This window comes from Macaca fascicularis, chromosome 1 (assembly GCF_037993035.2).
Source record: "Macaca fascicularis isolate 582-1 chromosome 1, T2T-MFA8v1.1".
NCBI classification, from domain to species: domain Eukaryota; kingdom Metazoa; phylum Chordata; class Mammalia; order Primates; family Cercopithecidae; genus Macaca; species Macaca fascicularis.
Window position 1 is genome coordinate 60,948,914 of NC_088375.1, and position 22,309 is coordinate 60,971,222.

The window sequence follows — 22,309 nt, forward strand, 5'->3', positions numbered from 1 at the left end:
CTCAAGCAGGGATCCTGGCTGAGGTTTTGGGCCATTCTGGGCTCCTGCGTGCCACTGCCCAGGTCCCCTTCAGGAGGAACAACATGCTCTGTTCCTCTCTACGTGGCTGGAGTCAGCAGGCTGCTGGGTCTTTGAAACCCCCCTTGGCCAGAAGTCCCTGGGCACCAGGCTTGCTGGCCTGCCATGCCAGTCAAAGGTAGATGTGGCCCTGGGCACAAAGAGTCATACTGACTGAGCATTGGCGAGGTGTGTCTGGGGCACCCAGATACAGGTGTCCACTGGCTCTCACCAAGTGGGGCATGGTTTGGTCAGTGAACCACGAATTTTTTCTTTCTACTTGGCAGAAAACCAAGAGAGAAAAGAGATTCACACCATATAATATGATCCAGTTACAAACTTTTTTTTTTTTAAAGCTCAAATTGTTGATTCAACATTAACCTGTGGTCATTTGCATATGGTTTGCATGCAATTTGCATAGCACCTCCACATGCTTGGTAATTGAAACCCTATTCCCCTCAGCTCCTAGTTCTAGGGAATCTCTATCATTTGTCCCCTACCTCCTCACCCAGAGTTTTCTTGGTGGCACTCTGGCAATTTGGTGCCTACTCCCGGGGGCTAGTTATAGGGAAGGGTGCTAACGGGGAGCTCCCTGACCAAACCTCTCTGTGGGAAGGAGACCCCAGCAAGGGGGCTGTCCATGGACAGCTGGGTTGGAGTGGAGTGAGGGGTGGTGGGTTTTTGCGAGTCAGGCAGACCTGAGTTTGAACCTTGCTCTGTTACTAATTAGCTATGCAACCTTTGATAAGTTATTCAGCCTCTCTGAGCCTTTCCCCTTCACCATCTGTTAAATGAAGGGGTTGGAGGCGGGGCATGGTGGCTCATGCTTGTAATCCCAGCACTTTGGGAGGCTGAGCTGGGTGGATCCCTTGAGACCAGGAGTTCGAGATCAGCCTGGACAACATGGTAAAACTCCATCACTACTAAAAAATACCAAAACCAAATAGCTGGGCATGGTGGCACATGCCTGTAATCCCAGCTACTTGGGAGGCTGAGGCAGGAGAGTCGGTTGGACTTGGGAGGTGTATATTGCAGTGAGCTGAGATCACGCCACTATGCTCCAGCCTGGGCAACAGAGGAAGACTCTATCTCAATATAAATAAATAAATAAATAAATAAACAGAAATAAATGAAGGGGTTGGATTTTAGGTCTCTGAAGTTCCTTTCAGCTCTAATTCTGTGGTTCTTCCTTATCCTGACTCCTGCCAGTGCTGTGTTGGGATCCTGGGAGGGTTTTGTTGTGTTGTGTGTTTTAGCTCCTAGGGAGTGTATGCTAGGAACAATGCTATGTTTTTAATATACTTCATCTCATTCAATGTTCATAGTCTCACTAGTAGAGCTTATTGTTACCCTCATTCTATAGACAATTCTTTTTTTTTTTTTTTTTTAAAGACAGCCTCGCTGTCACCCAGGCTGGAGTGCAGTGGCACGATCTCAGCTCACTGCAACCTCCACCTCCGAGGTTCAAGTGATTCTCCTGCCTCAGCCTCCTGAGTAGCTAGAATTACAGGTGCTTGCCACCATGCCCAGGTCATTTTTTGTATTTTTAGTAGAGATGGGGTTTCACCATGTTGGCCAGGCTGGTCTCAAATTTTTTACCTCAGGTGACCCACTCGCCTTGGCCTCCCAAAGTGCTGGGATTACAGGCATGAGCCACCACACCTGGCCTCTCTATAGACAATTCTTTAGCTAAATTGAGGGCTGAGGCTTAGGGAGTTTCAGTAATTTGCCAAACAGCTTGTCAGGGGCAGAAGCAGGATTTGACTCTAGGCCTAACAGATGCCTTCAACCAGTAAGCCCATGTGTATCTTGTGTCAGCCCAATAAGCTGTAGGATTTTTGGAGGAGTTTCTAGGAAGCTGTCAGTAGGGTGATTTTTCTCGTCTGATCTTTGCCAATGACCTCTGCACTCTGCTCAGCCCCCACCCAGCATCTTCCCCTCCCTCCACCTTCACTCCAGTGGGCAGTTGAACCCTTGGCAGTCCTGCCTCTGTCCACAGCTGGAAGCCTGCCCCACTGGGCTGCTGACCCAGGGAAGCACAGCAAGGAGTGGTGGAGGAGTCCGGCGTGCTGAGCCGGAGCGGGGAAAGAAATCTGGTAAATTAGGGCATGTTCACTTTTAGGCATCAATTTAGCCCTCCCCACCCTGGCTAGCCTGGGCTTTTCTTGACAACCCTGAAATGCCTTGTGTGCCGTCATGCCCCCGCAGGTGACTGTCTGTGGCTTGTGGGTCCCAGAACACTTGTTCTCAGGTCTTGCCATCCGCTTTCAGAGAGGTAGGCTGTCTTCAGATCCTGTGTCTGAGGATGGATTAGTCATAGGCCTGAAGTGTCTGAGAGGGAAGAGGAGTTGGAGGAAGCCCTGAAGCCCAAACTCTCACACTTGTGGACTGAGGAGGAAACCGAGGTTGGAGAGAGGAGGAGCTTACGCAAGATTACTTGGCTGGGAGTTCTTTCCTCCTCTCATCTGAATACTTGCTCCCCCGCCTCTGATGTAAAAAGCTTGAGCAGAAGAGCACTTTGCAGTCACCCGCCCCTCAAGGAACAGAAAAGGAAATATGCAGCCTCAGTGGGTGAAGTCAGCAGATCAGTGGCAGGCTTAGAGGGGAATGAGACGGAGAGAAGTTGCTTTGTGATTGAAAAATAATTTCTCTGAATTAGGGATAGCCTTCAGGTGGGTTAGGCCAAGCAGCTTGCTGGGCCAAGGGAGAACATGGCCTTTAATTGAAGAGGCATCTGGACTCCTTTCAAGTGTGAAAGCTTCCCCCAGCTGGCGTCGCGTGGTTTCCCGGAAGTTTCTGAGTGCTTGAGGAGCAACCTGCCGAGGTGTCAGCCCTGCGTGGAAGCCGGAGAATGGCCAGGATGCCTTTTACCCAGAGGCGGAGCTGTAGGGACCGCACCCTGACGTTTGCTGTTTATTTCTGAGCATGAAAGTAATCCATGTTGATTGTGAAAAATGGAAGAAAGAATAAAGACGGTAAAATCACCAGTAATTCTACCACCTACAGAGAACTACCGTTAACATTTTGGTGTTCCCGAAAATTTTTCCACACACGCGTATATATAGATATATTATTTTTACATATTGAGAACATCTATATATACATAGTTTTATATCCTATTTTATTCACTTAACATTACAAGCATTTCCCTGTGTCAACTAAAATGATTTTGTAAGGATTTTTATGGCGGTATAATATTGGATTATATTATTACTCATCCTTTGGGTCTCAGCTAAAATGGGTTCTCCTTAGGGGGGCCTTCCCTGAGCCCCACCCCACCTGGACCAGGTTAGTTTCCTCTGTTAGGCACTTGGGTTGAATCTCCTTCTCCTTCCAAGTCCATCACTCATCACCTGGGTTGCTTTCTATTTAATGTCACTCTTTCTGGGCTTGGTAAGTTCCCAAAGGCCAGGACGACATCTGCTTACATACCCCCATTTCCCCATGCCTGGCACAGAGCAGGCATGCCGGAAACCTTTTTTGAATAAATGAATATTTGAATATCATATTTTATTTATGCATTCTTATATCACTGGCTAATTCAATTGTTTCTGATTATTTATTGTTATGAAAAACGCTGTACTGTGTAATAAACCTGAACATGTACCCCTTAATCTATTAAAATACAAGTTGAGGCTGGGTGTGGTGGCTCACGCCTGTAATCCCAGCACTTTGGGAGTCTGAGGCAGGCAGATCATTTGAGGTCAGGATTTCAAGACCATCTTGGCCAACATGGTGAAACCTGTCTCGACTGAAAATACAAAAATTATTTTGTATTTTCGTGGTGGTGCACGCCTGTAATCCCAGCTACTTGAGAGGCTGAGGCAGGAGAAATGCTTGAATCCAAGAGGCAGAGGTTGCAGTGACCTGAGATCATGTCACTGCACTCCATCCTGGGCAACAGAGCAAGGCTCTGCTCAAAAAAAAAAAAAAAAAAAAAAATTGAAATTATAAAATCAAACAAAAAAACACTTTAATGATTCACATTGTTCATAGGGTCAGAGCCAAGTCAGAACCTGGGCTGTGTCACCCAGTAAATAGCATAGGTGCTATCTGGAAGGAATGCCTTGTGAGGTTAAATATTTCCCAACTCCCTTTACTCCAACTCTGCTTTCTCCCTCACCAATTTTACCCACACTGCAAATCCCCAGGGGGCATTTGGCATTCTTTAGCCCACTTCCCCTTCTGGGCTGGGTTGGGCAGGACTGTGTGGGTCCCAAGTCTAGTCCTTATCGCCTGGTCTCTTTCCTGAAATCCTCGGCATCCTGGTGGTAAGGAATCAGTGTCCCTGGGAGAGGTCTTGGGGTGAGGCACATCTTGGTTGGCCTCATTAGGCAAGTGGGGACAGACATATGGAGCAGAGAGGAAGGAAGTGGAGAGACGCGGCTCCTTGGGCGGCGTGAATCACTCCTTTAACCTCAGCCTTCTTAATTCAAGCCCAGAGGGAACTATCACCTGCTACCATCCAAAGAAAAGCCTGGCAGGTGGCCGTGGGGATAAGGAGAAGAAGGAGAGGCAGGTGGGTGGGTCTTGGCATACACATCCTCTTAGAAATACTGGCTTGAAAGTGGGCAGGGAGATGGGGGCAGCTGGCAAGGGGCTTCCCTGACCCCAAGGGAGAGGACATGGGGGTACCTTCTCCTGCCTTGCTCCTTATCCTGGAAGTTTATTCCCCAGCAGAACTGCAGAGAGGTGTGGGGCTGAGGGGCTGGCAACATCCATTTATCTGTTTTATAAGGGTGCTACGAGTACCTGCTATATGTCAGGCACTTTGCCAGGCCTAGGGATACAAAGATGGGCAGGCTGATCTGGTCTCTACCTCTGTCTGACAGCTCAGAGTCTCTGCGGAGATGATGGATTCCCATGGAACAAGGTGGCCAAGGAGAAGCTCTCACCCAACCTGTGGTGGGAGTGGGGATGGCAGGAGACTGGCCACTGATGCCTTGCAGAGCTGGGCTGGGCAGCTGGATCCCACTCCACACTCACTCCATGCAGCCCGGCTTGTGTAGGAAAGGCTCTTTGAAATTACCTTCTTGCCTCTTGCTTCCCCTTTGAGAGAGGAGGGCAGCTGACTTGTCCCTACACAGGGCCCTGGTACAGATAGACCTACTCATTCATTAACTCATTCATTTGTTCATGTATTCAACAAATACTTATTGAGTGCCTCATATGAGCCAGGGTCTGTTGAGATACTTTCATCAATAAAACAGAGATCCTCATGGAGAATGAATTCTAATGAATTGGAAATCAGATGCTAAATAATAAATGCAATAGCTAAATCATGTAGAGTGTTAGAAGGTAGAATGTGCTATTGAAAAAAGAAAAAGGGGGCAGGGTAAACGGGATTGGAAATGCCCCAGCCCAAAATGGGGCTGGGAGAAAGGGTTGCAACTTTAAACAGGGTGGTCCAAGAGGCTTCACTGAAAAGACCATTTGACCAAAAGCCTGGAGGCGAGGGAACATGCCATGCATGTGTAGGGAGGGCGTGCCATGCAGGGGAAAGAACTAGAACAGAGGCCCTAGCACAGGAATGTACCTGGAGGGTTTAGGGACTAGCAAAGGGGCCTGTGGGGCTGAGATGGAGAGATAGAGGGGGAGAGTGGTCAGAGATTATGGGCCACTGGCCCAGGTACAGCACGGAGGCCACTGGAAGGACAGTGGCTTTTACTCTGAGGGGAATGGGGAGCCATTGCAGGATTGAGAGCAGAGATGTGACATGATCTGACTTAAGCTTTAAAGGATCACTCTTGTTGCCATGTTGAGAATGTGCTTTAGGGACAAGGGTGCAAACAGGGGAGTAGTTAGGCGCTATTGCAGTGATTCAGGTGAGGGAAGACGGAGGTGGCTCGAAGCTGAACGATAGCAGAGGAGGTGGTGAGAAGTGGTTAATTCTGGATGTGCATTTAAAAATTTTAACTTTTAATCCACTTTGTATCGAAGTAAAAATTTTATCCAGTAAAGTGGATAAATCTCAAGTGTTCAGCTCTATAAAATTTTGCATATGTATATACCTATATACCACTACCCCGATCAATATTTAGGACACTTCCAGCATTGTACAAGGCTCCCTCCCAGTCACTACCCTCCAAAAGGCAACCTCTATTTTGACCTTTATTCTTATAGATTGATTTTGGTTGTTCTTGAGCTTTTATAAGTGGAGTCAAGCAGTTTATACCCTTTTATGTCTGGCTTCTGAAGCTCAAAATTCTTGCCAAGATTCATCCCTGTTACTGAGTAGGATTTTCCCCCTCATTGCTGTTAGAATTCATACATTGTATGAATGTACCATGATTTGTTTAAATTCATGATGTATTTTGGAAAAAAGAGCCAAAGAATTTGCTTATGACTTGGATGTGGGAATTTTCCTATAGATTGGATGTGAGAAAGAAGAGTCAATATGACCAGACTTCTACTTCTAAGCAACTGGGAGGATGGAGTTGGCATCATCTAAGGTGGGAAAGGCTGCAGGTGGTGGAAGTAAGAAAATGAGTTCAGATTTAGACATGCTGACTTTGGCGTGTCTAACAGATATCTGAGTGGAATGTTGAGCAGGTGGTTGGATATACAAGAATGAGAGGCCTGGGCAGGTGGTTGTAAGTGTGAGAGCCATGGTATGTAGATGGGTTTAAATCCATGAGGCTGGATGAGATCCCCAAGAGAGACAGTGCAGATACAGAAGAGAGGAAGACCAATAACCAAGCATTGAGAAGGTGGGAAAAGAGGAGGCACCAGCAAAGGAGACTGAAGGAGAACTCCAGACACAGGAAGAAAACTCAGAGCCAGTGTGGTACTCTGGAAGCCCAGTGTACACATTCCACCAAGGAGGGTTGACGAATGGGTGAAGTGAGATAAGGACTGAGAATTACCACTGGATTTTGCAAGGCCATTGGTGACCTTGACAAGGGCAATGTCAAAGGAATGATGGGGGCAAAGCCTGAGTGGAGAAGGCTCAAGAGAAAAGAGGACTGGTATCGAGTACTCTTGAGGAATTTTGTTGCAAAGAGAGCAAAGGAATGGGGCAGTAGCTGTCAGGGGAAGTGGAAGCGAGCTATCTTACGCTGGGATTTTATTTATTTATTTATTGAGACAGAGTGTCACTCTGTTACCCAGGCTGGACTATAGTGGCATGATCTCAGCTCACTGCAGCCTCCGCCTCCCGGGTTCAAGTGAGTCTCCTGCCTCAGCCTCCCAAGTAGCTGGGATCATAGGTGCATGCCGCCACGCCTGGCTAATATTTATATTTTTAGTAAAGACAGGGTTTCACCAAGTTGGCCAGGCTCGTCTCAAACTCCTGACCTCAAGTGATCCACCCGCCTTGGCCTCCCAAACAACTGGGATTACAGGCGTGAGCCACTGTGCCTGGCCCCCTGTGTTGTTTTTTAAGATAAAAGGGAGGCTAGTGAGTTTGTGTGCTGACAGAAATGATCCAGCAGAGGCTAAAACATTAGTGATGAAACAAAGGAGAGAATTTCTAAAGTGATATCCTGGTTTAGGCTAGTGGGGCATACATGGAGAGACTGGCTTTAGACGGGATCCTGGAGGCTCTTCTGTGGCAACATGCGGCATCCGTGGGTGCAGATGCTGGTAGGTGAAGCTCTCTCCCGATTCTTTCCATTTTCGTAGTGAATTGGGAAGCAAGGTCACCAGCTAAGAGTGAGGATGCAGTAGGAGGTGTTGGAGAGAGCAGCAAGTGTGAAATAATTCTCTAAGAAGTGGGAGAGTGACTAGGCTCAGGAAGTCTAGTATAATTGAGGGCAGCATGAAGGGCCCCCCTTAAGTTCACAATGATGAATTTGAAGTGCAACTCAGCAGCGTGGTTGTGTGTTTCTCACCAGCCACGTTCGGCTGCGCGGGCCCAGGCGTGGAGGAGGCAGAGAGTTCATTCCTTCATTAACTCAGAATGCCAGATTCATGACGACATTAAGGACCTTACCATGGGCAAGAAGGGGACCCGGGTCTCTGCCCTCATGGCACTTAGAGACTAGCAGGGAGCGAGAGCCCAGGGACACATCAGCAAGCAGGTGGCTTCGACTGCCATTTGTGAACTTAGAGGGAGCCGTGCTGGTGTTCTCTGGGGCAGGCCCTTGTTGGTTTCTCCAAAACCCCACATCGATGTCCAGAGAGACCCACAAGGGCTTCAGTAAGGCCTTGGAGGCCTTGTGGTTCCTGCTCAAGAGTTTGGATTTTTTTCTAAGTGCACTATGAAGCTTCTGAGTGGTTTAAGCAGGGAATGACATAATTCAAATTACATTTTAAAAAGGTCAAAAGTCCTTGAGAAAATATTAGCAAATCAAATCCGGTGATATAAAAAGGATAATATATCACCACCCGAAAAGGTTTATTCCATCTAGGCAAGGGTGGTTTAACATTTGAAAAAAAATCAATCAGTGTAATTCATCACACTAACACAAGAGAGTCACTCTGCCTGCTCTGTGGAGGATGGGTTGGAGTGGGGTTAGAGAGGATGTAGGGAGCCCAGTTAGGACTGGGGGGCAGCAGGTGGGGCTTGAGGCAGGCAGGGAGTGGAGGAGGCCGTGGAGATGGACAGAACTGGAAACATTTCAGGCACGTTAGAGTTGGAACCAACTGGAAATGGGTTGAGGTGCGATGTGGGAGAAGGAATCCAATGTGACGATGCACGCTTATGGCTTAAGGCACTGGTGGATGGTGGTGCTGTTTCTGGGGATGGGGAAGGGTGGGGAGGAAGAAGAAATTGGAGGATGATTCAGATCCTATTAGGTATCCGAATGGAAGCACTGTGATGGCAGGGCCGCTGGTGTCTTCTCTCTCACCACTCTCCAGCTCTCCTCCCCTGATGTGGTCAGGCGGAGGGGCTCTCTCTTGCCTCACACAGCCTCATGGAAGGGTCTCTCAAACACCCACCAATCCAGACATTCCCAGATGCCTTCAGCCACTCCAACTGCTCTCTTCCCACCTTACTTCTCAGGAAGCCATTGCTTTCTCAGACTGGGACCACAGCAGTAGGAACATGAGGCTTCAGGCTCCCTGAAGCTTCCAGAAGGAGACAGCAGAGTTGGGGGGCCCTCTGGCTAGGCTCCTTTAGAATGTGGCACAGTGGCTTCTGGGACATTAAGGCCTCCTATCCCTACCCCAGGCCTCTGCCCCTCCCCAGTAATGCTTAGGAGAATCCTGGCCTCTGCGTGCCTCTCGTTTCTCATCATTGCTGGAACCCAGCCAGTGGTCTGCATTGTGGATTGTGTTAACTCCTGCACAGTGGTTCCTACTCTGACTCACAACAATCAGGGTCCTCTCATAGCTGCTGTAGAGCACTGAGTGGCCCCATTTCAGCTAATGCAGCAGAGAACCTGGTCAATCAATAAGCAGGCATCGACAAGTGCCAGCTCTAGCCTGGCCCTGATGGCAGAGCAGGAGGGATGGGGAGCCCCAGGGTTGGCATGGGGGCACGCTGTGTCCCAGTCATCCTGGCCTGCTCGTGGCAGCCCCGTCAGCTCCTGCATGCAGAAATCATCTCCTTTTGCCTCATGTAGCAGAGAACACTTTGCACTGCAGTTGGCAGGGTTGGTGTGGGCGGTGAGAGCCAGACCTCCCAACTCTCACCATGCACCCTGCTCTCAGAGGCTACCAGTTTCCAATTCTCACTTCCCCACCACTGGGAGAGCAGAGGTTGAGACTCCAGCATGGCAAGAGCCAGTTCTCAGCTCCTTTTCTCTATGCCAACAGAACTGAGGGCTCTGATGCATACCCACCCTGCTGGAATGGTAACGCACCAGTGATTCTCTAGGGGCAGGAGATGGGATGGTCTGTTTGGAAAAAGCTCCTCTAACCTGGATTTTTTTTTTTTTTTTTGGAGATAGAGTCTTGCTTTGTTGCCCAGGCTGGAGTGCAGTCGCACGATCTCTACTCACTGCAACCTCTGCCTCGTGGGTTCAAGCGATTCTTCTGCCTCAGCCTCTTGAGTAGCTGGGACTATAGGCTGATGCCAGCACGCCCAGCTAATTCTTTTCTATTTTTGTTAGAGACGGGGTTTCACCATGTTGTCCAGACTGGTCTCAAACTCCTGGCCTCAAGCGATCTGTCTGCCTCGGTCTCCCAATGTGCTAGGATTACAGGCATGAGCCACCACGCCCAGCCTAACCTGGATGTTTTTAATGACCCCCCTTTCCAAGAGGCGTCTTCCTCCTGCTGCTTTACAGAGTCACTCTAGTGAACTGAAGGGTAAGAGCAGTCTCCCCACGCAGTCAGACTGGAGTAAAAATCATAGTTCAGGTGCTTAGAGCTGTGTTGTCTTGGATAAGTTGCTTAACCTTTCTGAGCTGCTTCCATTTCCTCTTCTGTAAAGCAGGATTCATAATGCCTCCTTCCTAGGGTTGCTGTGAGGCTAGGAGATAGTGTACATTCAAGGGCTGGCACATAGTAGGCACTCCATAAGTGGGGCTGTTACTGTTGTTAAATAATCCAAAGTTTGTTTTTTATTTACCACTTGATGTTATGTGACCACTATGATCCCTGTGGGTTCAGGTCAGTGTCAAAATGATTTGCATGCACTATGAGGGCAGGGCATGGTACCATCCAACTCTCCTGCCCATCGTAACCAGCACCTAACGTGTGTCTGACTGGCACTTAGTAGGTGGCTTAATCAATGTCTGTGGAGTGAAGAAATGAGGGAATGCTCCAATAGAGGAAGGACACCTTAGTGGGGAAGACTGAGTAGCCAGGTTGGGAAGAAGTCATTTGGATATTTTATATTCCCCTACAGAAGACAAAGGTAGGTAATGGAGAAGGAAAGGTTATTTAATTAAAACATCCCTAAGAGTTCAGAGGGTGGGGTGCACAGAGGGGTGAATGGGGTCACCGGAGCTTGTACAGCAAGTTAGGGTGTGAGTATCCTGGTCTCCTGGCTCTCACCTTGGCTCCCTGCTGTCCCCATGCTGCCTGTTTGTATGCGGGGAAGAGTGTTGACATGACTGCTTCCAGGGTGTGAGTAGTTCCTCCTGATCCCCCCTTCTCTTGGAGGCCTTGTCCTGTGCAGCTCCTGGTGGGGAGCTGGCTCTGAGGGAGCTGAAGTGAGGGCTCCCCTGGGGCCTGGCAGCTCTGTAAATTGACTCTAGGGAGGAAACCGTTCAGTGTGTTTGGGGACTCAGCAGGCTGTGCCCAGCACACACACCTGCCACAATGCCCTGTTCTCTGTAAAAACAACCCCCCAACCCACCATTATGGTCTCCTGGGGCCATAAATGGGAGAACTGATAGAGTGGCCTTGATAACAGTGATGCAAACAACATTCAGAGTGGCTGTGTCAGGTCCCAGGGGCTAATAACAGCTTAGAATAAGGGGTGTTGTCTCAGTCCGTTTTCTGTTGCTGTAACAAAATACTGCAGACGGAGTGATTTACAAAGAAATAAATTTATTTGGCTCATGGTTCTGGAGGCTGGGAAGTCCAAGAGCATGGTGCTGGGATCTGGCGAGGGCCTCCTTGCTGTGTCACAGTGGAGGGCATCACATGGTGAGAGGGCAAGAGTGTGTCAGCTCAGTCCTCTTGTCCTCTTCTTATAAAGCCACCAGTTCCATTGGGGGGACCCCCACCTTGATGACCTTATCTAATCCTAATTACCTCCCAAAGACCCCACCTCCAAATGCCATCAGCATAAGAATTTAGGGATTTAAGTTTTCAACACATGAAATTTGGGTGACACAGTCAGGTGTGAAGGCATGAAGCCCCCCTCCACCACCACCTTTAATCATGACAGGAGGCCACAGTGGCTTCAGGTTCTTAGTGGGGTGTGTATTCACATATGTACACCTGTGTGTGTGTGTGTGTGTGTGTGTGTGTGTGTGTAGGGGGTTATAGCTTTTTAATCTTTATTTATAAGTCAAAAAATGATATTCTTGGCTTCCAGACCTTTCATTCAATTCTGCTTGCTCACTTCCATGCAGCCCCTGCCCCTAGTCCCTCATTCTCCACGTGCCAGACAAGAGTCTAATGGTTTCCTGTTTGTGCCCCACCCATTAATCCTTCTTGATGTAGTTTACATGTTCAAGACAACAAGTGTTTTCTGACGGCATAAGTCTGTTCTCAAGGACGTAGACCACAGTCAGTGCGGAGACAGGCACGTTTCCAACTGCCGCGGTGGCAGGAGGCCTGAGCAGGCCTGGCCCACGTCCAGGCACACAGTGCAAGGCCACCTCCCCGGCCTGGAGGCGCAGCCCCACACCTCCTTCCACCTGTACTCAACACTCACTTTCCTTGTCTCCCAGTCAGTCTCTTCTTAACCTGTTTAAGAGTTATGGAGAATGATAAAAGAAAGGGATTTGACATCAAGACCACCTCTTACACACACACACACAGCTGTTCCCTTCTCTTGTCTAATTTCTACTTAGTCTTTAACACTCAGCTCAGATGACACCTCCCCCAGGAAGCCTTCCTTGTTTTGGCCTGCATGTTCCCACGGCTCCCTGTGTTCCCCTTTAACATAACCCTTATCAAGTTGCACTGGCCTGTGAGCGATTTGAAGGTGGGGTCCAGGCCTCTTCATCTCTCTACCCACAGTGGTGGATGGTTTCTGCTGTTTCAGTATTAATGAATCACTGAATGAATGGTAATAGTAGTGACGCTTGTGTGCCTAGGATTGCTAGGCCCTGTGCTAAATACTTTATATAGATTATCTTGCTGAAATCCTTGCACAATTTTATGAAGAGTCCCTAATAGTATTTTATACTAATAAATTAAATAATATATCCCCATTTTCCACATGAGAGAGCCGAGACTCAGAGAAATTAAACTACCAGGTAACAGCCACACAGCTAAGTAAAACCAGAGTTGTTGAATGAATAATTGAATGCATGAATGAAAAGATCTGTACTTGAGCCTTGACTCCAGTGCTTGCTGCTGGGTGACCTTGAGCAAATCACTTACCTCTGTGGGTCTCAGTTTATAGGATGGGCACCATTCCAATCCCCACTGCGGAGCTGTCTGTGAGGCAGTGCTCTTGGAACGGGAGGGAGAATGGCTTCATTGTTCAGGGGTGAGTTGGCTCTGAGTGTGCCTGTGGAGGGGTTGCCCTGACAGGAAGAGTAGGGCCTAGAGAATGTCCCCTCCCTGTCTATGCAGACTTCAGCTGTGGGAGAGACACCGACTCACACCCACCTCCTGTGCAGAGGCCCCAGAGCCACCTCATCCTCAAGGGATTCAAGCCCAGTGCCAGCGTACAATTCAACCACTGTGGGCTCCCTCCCCGCCATCCCCAAGGCATGGCTCCCTACCTCATGTGCCTGGGAGTTTGAATTCAGTCCACAGTCAAGACTTGAAGAAAAAATGTTCAAAGGAGGAGAACCAAGGACAGGGGAGGCCCCCACCGCCCACCAGACTTATAAACCAATGTGTATAAGAGGTGGCCTTGATGTCAAATCCCTTTCTTTTGTCATTCTCCACAACACCAAGGCCTAGACAGGTTAAGAAGACACTGACCGGGAGACGAGGAAAGTGTGTTGAGTCCAGGTAGAGTGAAGTGATCCCGCAATCTGCCCAGCACAGGGGAGACTTGGGGCTGGGAAAACAGGATGCCTGAACTCTGGGCCTGGGCGCCATGGTGCCCACTTGGAGGCCACCTTCCCCTCTGACCTGCACCCTCATTAGTAAATGGGAATAGCAACCCAGCCTGACTTCTCAGGGTTGCTGAGGCAGGTCTGGCCGCCTGTAAGGATCCGGTGAGTGGTGGGTGTGTGCAGGGGCTGACAGAAGGGAAGGGGCGCTGAGAGTCACAGAATGCTGAGTGCAGCCTGGAGGGACACAACACAGCTTGGGCTTTGGAGTCTGGCTGGCCGAACCAGTCTCCCAGTCCCAGCTCTGCCACCTGCTTGCTGTGTGCCCGTGGCTGTCCTCTCTGAGCCTTGGCTTCTACGTCTGTGAAGTGGAACTAATATTATGTGCCTCACAGGACTGTGGAGGGAACCAGTGTGTAACCACCATCTCTCTCCAGTTTCAGGGGCTCATTCTTCTTTTCCTGCTGTTTGGTGGGAGGGAGGAGGATGGATGGATAGTGGCGGATGTGTCTGTCTGTCTCTGTTGTGGTTGGGGTAGACAGTGTGGCTTGAGGAGTTCCTGTACAAGCCTGCCAAGGCCTGAAGTTGGCAGGCCCGGCCTTGGGGAAGTGATTGTGGCAGGGCTGGGAGGCGTCTAAAGCCCTGCACTCAGGTCAGAGTGTGCTCCGCCACTGCTCACTGCTCTGGGTATGGTGCCTGGGGCACCTGCCTCTGAAATGTCAGATGGGCACCTCCCTTCCTCCTTCCAGTTCCTCTGGGAGCCCAAGGGGCTGCCTGGCACTAGAAGTTCGCAAGGAAGGAAGACTTGCAGCCTGGTGGGGGAGGGGTGCCTACATGTTGGGCATCTCCTCAGTGTCAGGGGTGGCACCGGGTAACTTCTTTGGTAGCAGATTTAATTTTATTTAGTCTTGCAAGGCTGGTATCAACATCACTTCCCTTCGCCAGTGTCTTCAAGGGAGTTTCTAGGCTGAGGACAAGACAGAATATAAGATCTTGGCCAGGCATGGTGGCTCATGCCTGTAATCCCAATACTTTGGGAGGCCAAGGTGGGAGGATCGCTTGAGCCCAGGAGTTTGAGACCACCTGGGCAACATAGGGAGTCCCTGTCTCTAAAAATAATTTAAAAAATTAGGCAGGTGTGGTGGCGTGATCCTGTGGTCCCAGCTACTTGGGAGAGTGAGGCAGGAGGATCGCCTGAGTCTGGGAGGTTGAGGCTACAGTGAGCCATGAGCACCCCTGCACTCCAGGCTGGTTGACAGAGCGAGATCCTGTCTGAAAAAAGAGAGAGAGAGAGAGAGAGAGAGAGAGAGAGAATACAAGATCTTGCAGATAACAGAGAAATCAGCACTGGCCAAGCTAAGAGGGCTGAGATTTCTGAGATGGAAAGTGCTATAGGCACGAGCCAGGCCCTGTCTGGCCTGCTGCCTGGGTTTCTGTTGGTCCTGCTGGCTTTCTCTCAGCCTGAGTCTGCTGCCTCAATCACAGGTGCAGGGGAGCTACCTCAGGAGGTGTTGCTAGCATCATGGCAGCAGAAGTAATCTCATGTGGTCCACAGAAGTGAGCATGGTGGAGATGGGCTGGAGAAGCAGCCCAGTAGGCCCTGGGAGTGAGGCACGATGAAGGGCCCAGGGAGACCCTCTCTGCCACCATTCCATAGGTAGAGTGCTTCACACAAAGAGCACTGGGCTCAGAGGCAGAGGAGACTGGGTTCAGTCTCAGCTTAAACACTAACCATCCAAGTTGTAGCTGTAGGCATGCACTGAACCTTTCTGGGCCTCAAATTTCCAACCTGTAAAGTGGCAACTGCAGAACCTGTTCTTCTTAGCTCATAAGCTGGAGTGTGCATTGGATAGGATCGTTGGTTTGGAAGTGCTTTGCCAGGGGTGTTGTGATGGACTGCTATCATTTTGCTGAGGCAGGGAGCCTCTTTCCCCTCTCTTCTCCCATCCTGGTTCCTGGCCTTTCCTTTCCTCATATCGGGGGAGGTGGCTATCCATTAAGAGAAACTGGTCTCACTGGTGAATCTGTGATGGATCCTGCAGGGATTTGTGTTCCTATTTCCTTCATGATCCAAAACAATGCCTTTCTTTTTCTGGGCTTCCTCAATCACCCTCTTCCCCAAACAAGGGTGGAGAGAGCTCCTTTTGTGCCCGATATTGGGCTGAGTGCCACTGGGCCTTGCTACTCAAAGCATGGTCAGGGACCAGCAGCCTTGGCATCTCCTGGGAGCTTGTGAGAAATGCAGAGTCTCAGTCCCCAGCCCAGATTGTCTGACTCATCATCTGCATTTTTAAAGGACCCCAGGCGATTCACATGCACATTACAGTTTGAGAAGCTCAGACAATGAAGGATACTGCGGAATATAAAACCGCAGTCCCTGAACTCAATTTCTTCACAGCCTCACGGGAATGGCAGTGCATGAAATACAAAACACTGATTTTAAAATCTACTCTTATAGTAATTTTGAAAGCTGGATTTGCTCACTCCACAACGTATGTTTTGAAGTATTATGTTGTACCCCATAAATATATACAATTAGTATTTTTCAGTAAAAAGAAATAAAATTCCATGAAATAAGCAAACAAAGGACTTGGTAGCTCATGCCTATAATCCCAGCACTTTGGGAGGCCAAGGGAGGCGGATCATTTGAGGTCAGGAGTCTGAGACCAGCCTGGCCAACATGGTGAAACCCCATCTCTACTAAAAATACGAAAATTAGCTAGGCGTGGTGGTGCACGCCTGTAGTTCCAGCTACTCGGGAGGCTAAGGCAGGAGAATCACTTGAACTGGAGTGGCAGAGGTTGCAGTGAGCCGAGATCCCGCACCACTGCACTCGAGCCTGGGTGACAATGAGACCTTGTCGCAAAAAACAAACAACAAAAATACATGCTTTAGAGGCAGCTGGCCTAGGTTGCAATGACGATTCTGGCAGTAGCTGTATGACCTTGGGCAAGTTGCCCAGTCTCCACCTGTGGAGATGGGTCCCTTCCTCCTAGGATGAAGAGTAGAGGAGGGCTGTATGCGAAAGCTCAATGCTAAATGGTAGCTCTGACATCACCGATGCAGCAGACAAAGACTCCATCTTACAGATGAGGAGCCTAAGGTTCTGAGAGGTGACGTGATTTGCTAACAGCAGGTCTGAGTCTGATTCCAATCCAGGTCCTCTAACGCTGTCAAGAGTCTGTCACAGTGTTTTGTCACCCTGAGCCTTGGCCCCCCTAGCCAGCCAGTGTGCTCTGTGGGAGACGGTGGGCACCAGCTGAGGAGGTTGGGAGGAGAGAGAGCAGTGTAGGGGTCAGGCCTTTGTGGAATTGGAAGTTGGAGGCCCTGGGGTTGAACCTTCCAAGTGTCCCAGACTGTCAGTGTTTCTATCAACTGGGTGAGGGAAGCCACTCTATGCCTGTTCCCCGACGTGCCCTCTGTGCCACTGCTCATGTCCACCCCTCCCCTGGTCGCAGTGCATGTCCTGCCCGATTCTTGCCTAGTGGAGTTCCCCAAGGCCCATTACTACTGGCTCTCTGCATTTTTTTTTTTTAGATGGAGTTTTTGCTCCGTTGCCCCGTCTGGAGTGCAATGGCACGATTTTGGCTCACTGTAACCTCCGCCGCACGGGTTCAAGCGATTCTCCTGCCTCAGCCTCCTGAGTAGCTGGGACTACAGGTGTATACCACCAAGCCTGGCTAATATTTGTATTTTTAGTAGAGACAGGTTTCACCATGTTGCCCAGGCTGGTTGTGAACTCTTGACCTCAGGTGATCCACCCTCCTCGGCCTCCCAAAGTGCTGGGATTACAGGCATGAGCCGCGGCGCCCGGCCTGCATTTTCTTTTTCCAGCTCTGAGCACAGCACCTTGAAGTTTCCATGAATGGTGGATGGAAACAAAAGGATTTGATTTAATAAGCTTCCTCCTCCTCCACACACACCATGCGTTTCCCCCTTCCAGGGTCGTGGCAGATCGGAGTGATTTATAGGACTTCGCAGAAGTGGAAGAAATGACGGAAATTGAGTTTATTGATCAACCCTCAGAGAAGCTGCCTGGCAGGCTCCTGGCCTGGGACATTGCCAGCAGCTAACATGCTGTTCCGTTTTACCCGTGCAAATGCCGGGGGCACAGACCAGCTCCCAGAGGAGGAGGAGGACAGGCTGTTCCCCACCTCCACCCAGGCTGGGAAGTGAGGAGAAGGGCTGGTTTTGCAGTGGGAAGAAGTGTGCTAGACGCCTGTGAGGACCACCTAATTAACTGGCTTGAGATATTGGGGCTGGGTGGTTGAGGCGGGACCTTCGAGTGGAGACCCTGAGCATTCTGTAGGAGTCCCCTCAGCTGAGACCGTGGGGAGCGGAGCTCTGCTGCCTGCCAGTAGGGATGTTGTTGTTGAGATGAGCAAGAAGACTCAGGATGGCTTCCTCTTACCAATTCCTCCTACTTTCTTAACGTTTAAGGTGACGATTGCAATACTCGGCTTAATGATCTGCCATGTTTGTAACTGTTTTCTAGTCATTATGTTTGTTTTCTTTTTTCCTTTTCTTTTTCTGCCTCTCTGGTTTTAATTGAGCATTTTATATGATTGCATTTCCTTCCCCAAATATTATTGAGTCCTTACTGTGTGCCAGATACTGTGGTAGGTGCTAGGAAGATGATTTTGAACCAGATTTGGTCTCCGCCCTTCAGGTACTTGCAGTTATGTGCTCTGGGAGAAAAATAAAAGAATTTTTCTGATTGTCTCACATGGGGAAGAGAAGGGAGCCAGCCCCTAGATGATCTAGGAGACCTCACATTCCCACTTCCTGCTGCGTGTTATTCTGGGGAGGGGGGTCTCTGGCTCACCTGTACCCACTGGGTGAGCCTGGGTGCCCCCCACCTCCCACTGCATCTGTGTGTCTGGGCCCCTGCTCCACAAAGCCATCCCTGGAGCTGGGGCAGAAGCCCGTGAGCACATGCAGTGGGGCGGGAGGGCTGTAGCTGCTGCTAAACTCTTTCTTGGGCTCTGCCCTGGCCTGGGTGACTGCTGGCTGGGGAGGACTGGTTCCTGGATTGGGCCTTGCCTGTGGCTTCTGCAGGGACTCTGTACACTGTGGGCTTGGTGAGTGCTTATGTGGAGGGACACAGGGCAAAGAGAGCGTCAGGAGATACCAAGGAGGGACAATGGAAAACTGCTGGGTCCCGGGGTCCTTCCTGCTGTTATTTGGGCTCTGCACTCCTTTGCCTGGTTGCAAGGTGGGGAGAAAGGCCAGGAGCGGTGAGAATATGACTGTACTTCCTCCAGGTCCCAAGAGTGGTGTCTCCTTGAGTTCTGATGCAGCAGGAAGAACTGAAGTTAGACTCTGGGAAGGACTTTCTAATGTGGAAGCACAAGCTATGGAATGCGGAGCTGAGTGTGGGGGTAGACTCTTTCTTTGGAAAGATTTCCAAGGTGGTGAGCTCTTCCTGTCCTCTCTGTTCTCCTCTACCTGCTGTCTGTCAAATCTTTTCCAGAGTGGGGGACTAGGTGCTGTGATCTTTAGGGGGCCCTGACAACCCAAGCTCAGTGAGAACAGCCGCCTCCTTAGAGCACAGCATCCCAATCTCTCCGGCTCAAGAGGCACCTCCTCTTGTCACTCCAGGCTGTCAGCAAGCATCCAACCTGTTTTCTAGGTCCCAACCCCAGCTGGTGCCTTTGGGCTGATCTCGAGTCTGCACGGGATCTCTCCAGTGGGGGTCGGATTTATAGTCCCTTGGTGGAAATAGGCCTTCAGGCAGATGCCCTGTACCCCGTGGTTCTAGGCAGGCCAAGAGATGCTCTGAAGGGAGGTGGGAGGAAGGGCATGGGTTCCCCCTGATTCCACCTCCCATATCTCCAGTATTCCTCCCTGGCCACTTCCCCAGTGGAGCTTTACTGGGGTTCTCCAGGGAGTGTGGCTTCTCCAGGATCCTGTGTAGGGTTTAGTGCTGGGCTGAGCAGGTTCCCAAACCCCCACCCCAGACTCAGACACTTTCGTCAGTTAGATCAGGGATCTAACCTGTTCTGTACGAGGTTGAGTTAAGTAGGAGAGCTGGCTGTGAAATAGATATGGAAACTATGTGACTTGCCTTCCAAAGTGAAACAGAAGTAATTTTTTGTTTATCTATGTCCTTGCAACCTGTTTTGTATCTCTTCAAGGGCCGATTGTGTATTCCTGTAGAATCAGGGGTGTGCTCCTGTTGGAGATAGCAATGGTCACCTGGTGCTACTGTTCATTGAGTGCCCAGATAAGTTACTGCGCCAGCCTCATCCTCACAGGGGGCCTGCCAAGCCAGCCTTCTCCTCCCATCGTGACCAGACAAAACAAAGGCTCAAAGAATTGTTACTTGCTCAAGGCCACAAGCTGTTAACGGTGGAGTCACAGTTTGAACTCGGATCTTACCCCACAGCACGCTTCATTCATTCATTCATTCATTCATTCATTCATTCATTCCACTCAATACATATTTATTTATCTTTACATTCCATCTTGCCCCCCATCTTCCTCTCCATGGGGCACAGAGCTAGAGCATGCAATCCTTTCAGGAGGGGCTCCCTTCCAGGGAGGTGTGGGTGCCCCTCACCACTGCCCCTGGTCTCCTCTTCCCCATGAGGAGTTGGGTGCTCAGTGCCCCTCCCTCCCTTTGCTAGTGCTGAACTCAGCTCTCCATAGAAGATGATTTGACGCATTCCAGAAGAAGGGAACCGTGACCTGCTAGAGCCCAGAAAAGATCTCATTCAATCCCTCATCATCCCGACACGGACACAGAGGCCCCAAAAGGGAAAGGGTCTCCCCCAAGGCCAGCTCACCTCTGGCACAGCCTGGACCAGAACAAGGGTCTCCCAATTCCCACCACAGTGAGGTATTCCAAGGGAGGACTGCCCTCCTTTGAGGGTCCAGCATGGGCCCCCTCTGCTCTCCTGAGCCTGCAGAATTCTGTTGCTTCCTGGCTCCCTCCTGCCTGGGCTCTCCCCATGTGCCAGCTGGGCTGGAGAATTCTCTGCTGCTCTCCTAAGTGGCCACAGTCTGCAAAGACCAGAGAGGCCTATGGGAAGCCGCATAAAGCCATCAGCTCCCTTCCCACCACGGCAGGCCTTTCCACTTCGCTGGAAAAGGAATTTTGCCCCTGTTAGCACCCTGGCCATCCCAGTGAGGTCTCCCTGCAGCAGCTACTCACAGGTCATTGAGTCTGAATGCAGATGGGATGGTTTTTTCCTGTCCCATGGGATGAGTCAGAAACAGTCACCCATAGCAGGTGGGGCCAGTTGGCCTTAGTCCTTTTGCCATCCCGGTCTTCCTTGGAGAGGTGGAGAGAAGCAAATCTCAGTGCAGAAAGAGCTGAGAATGCCGAGGTCTGGGTCCAGTTTTCCTGCGTGTACTGTCCAGGTGAGACACCCTCCTCCTCGAGGACTAACCTCTTACGGGGATGTGGGGGCTATACCTGAATTTGGGAGGTGAGGAGGTGGCTGCATTGTGAAATCGCCCAGGGCATTGTCTCAAAGTGCGATACCTTGGTCTCCTGGCTGTGGAAAAACATTCCATAGGATATGCCCTGGACTGGGAGAAAGGGATGAAGATCAGAGGCAAATATACTTTGAAAACATGCCTCCTCCAAATCTGAAAGCCTCCCACTTTGCACCCCACCCTCTGAAGCCCCCTCTGGATCAGAACCACAGAGCAAATCCAAACTTCTGTTTGTTGGGATGAGAACGCCCACCTAGAGAGAGAGAGAGAAGAGCTCTCTGCAGGCACACAGGTGTCCGGGGAGCTTGTGCTGTCAGTCATCCATGAAAACTTTGAGTGGGGGTGCTGGTGGCGATCTCTGCCCTGTGCGTTGCAGCACACACCGCTCTCATCAGACTGGGGATCCCTTTGCTCAGGTGCTGGGCCTCTCCTGTGGACTGAGAGTTCCTTCATGGTGGGAGCTATGTTTATTCTGCTCATGTCCAGCGCTCAGAAAGGGGCCCTAAATCCGAAGGACAGATGGTGGGGGAGGTTGCTCAGAATAGAGGGTGTTACTGAGTCACACACAGGAACCTCGTTATTTTTCCCACCAGGCTGAGGAGTTATTTGTCCTCAGCAAGTGACCAGGAGTGATTTCCAAGGCCCATTACACTAATGACCTAGTCAATTTATCCTGCTGTTTTCTTTCAAGACACAGAGTGTCTTCCCCACTCCCTGTAGCCCTGCAGGCTGGCCTGGGGTGTCAGCCCGGGTCTCCTTTTGGGGATTGATGGGCACTGATGTTCTAGATGGTGAATGACGCCACAGAGCCCCTCACAGTGGGATTCAAGGCAGGATTCTTAGGCCCGATATCCTGCCCCCTCCCCAGGGCCCCTGAAGCAGACTCCCCTGGGCAATGTTACTGTTAAATATTTGGCCCCTGGAGTGTGCCCAGCACTTTTGATTGTATCTGGTTTCCTGTTCTCCTTGGGGAGGAAGAATTTCTCTGCAGGAAGTAGTTTAATAGTCTGAAAGCCTTATTTTCCTGCTCTTGAGATCCAAGTTTCCAGTTACAAGTGGCTGAGATCCTTGATAAGAGAGGAGGCGGGAAGGAGGGGACCAGAGCTATGAACTGTCACTCCCTCCCAGCCAAGGGCGAGGGAAGGGAAGAGGGAGGATTCAGTCCCTAACTATCCAAACCGCAGGACCGCAGAAAGATGTGGACCTCTGGCATCCCCCGGCCCTCCACCTCCCTGCACCCATGTCCTTCCGTGAGGAACACGTGATGAGAAACAGGGATGGCCAGGCCT

The 22,309-nt window shown here is 50.3% G+C and overlaps 1 protein-coding gene across 8 annotated transcripts in view; it reads left to right on the top strand.

The window, feature by feature from the left end:
- The window catches only part of ADORA1 (adenosine A1 receptor), an 87,210-nt gene that overhangs the window by 51,314 nt on the left and 13,587 nt on the right, over positions 1 to 22,309 (top strand). The window contains exon 1 of one of the 8 annotated variants that reach the window (XM_065539848.2): positions 18,842 to 18,988. The exons of the other annotated variants lie outside the window; for them this stretch is intronic. The gene's annotated coding sequence lies outside the window, so the exon portion shown is untranslated. Of the gene's footprint in view, positions 1 to 18,841; positions 18,989 to 22,309 lie in introns of those variants that run through there. 8 annotated transcript variants of the gene reach the window in all.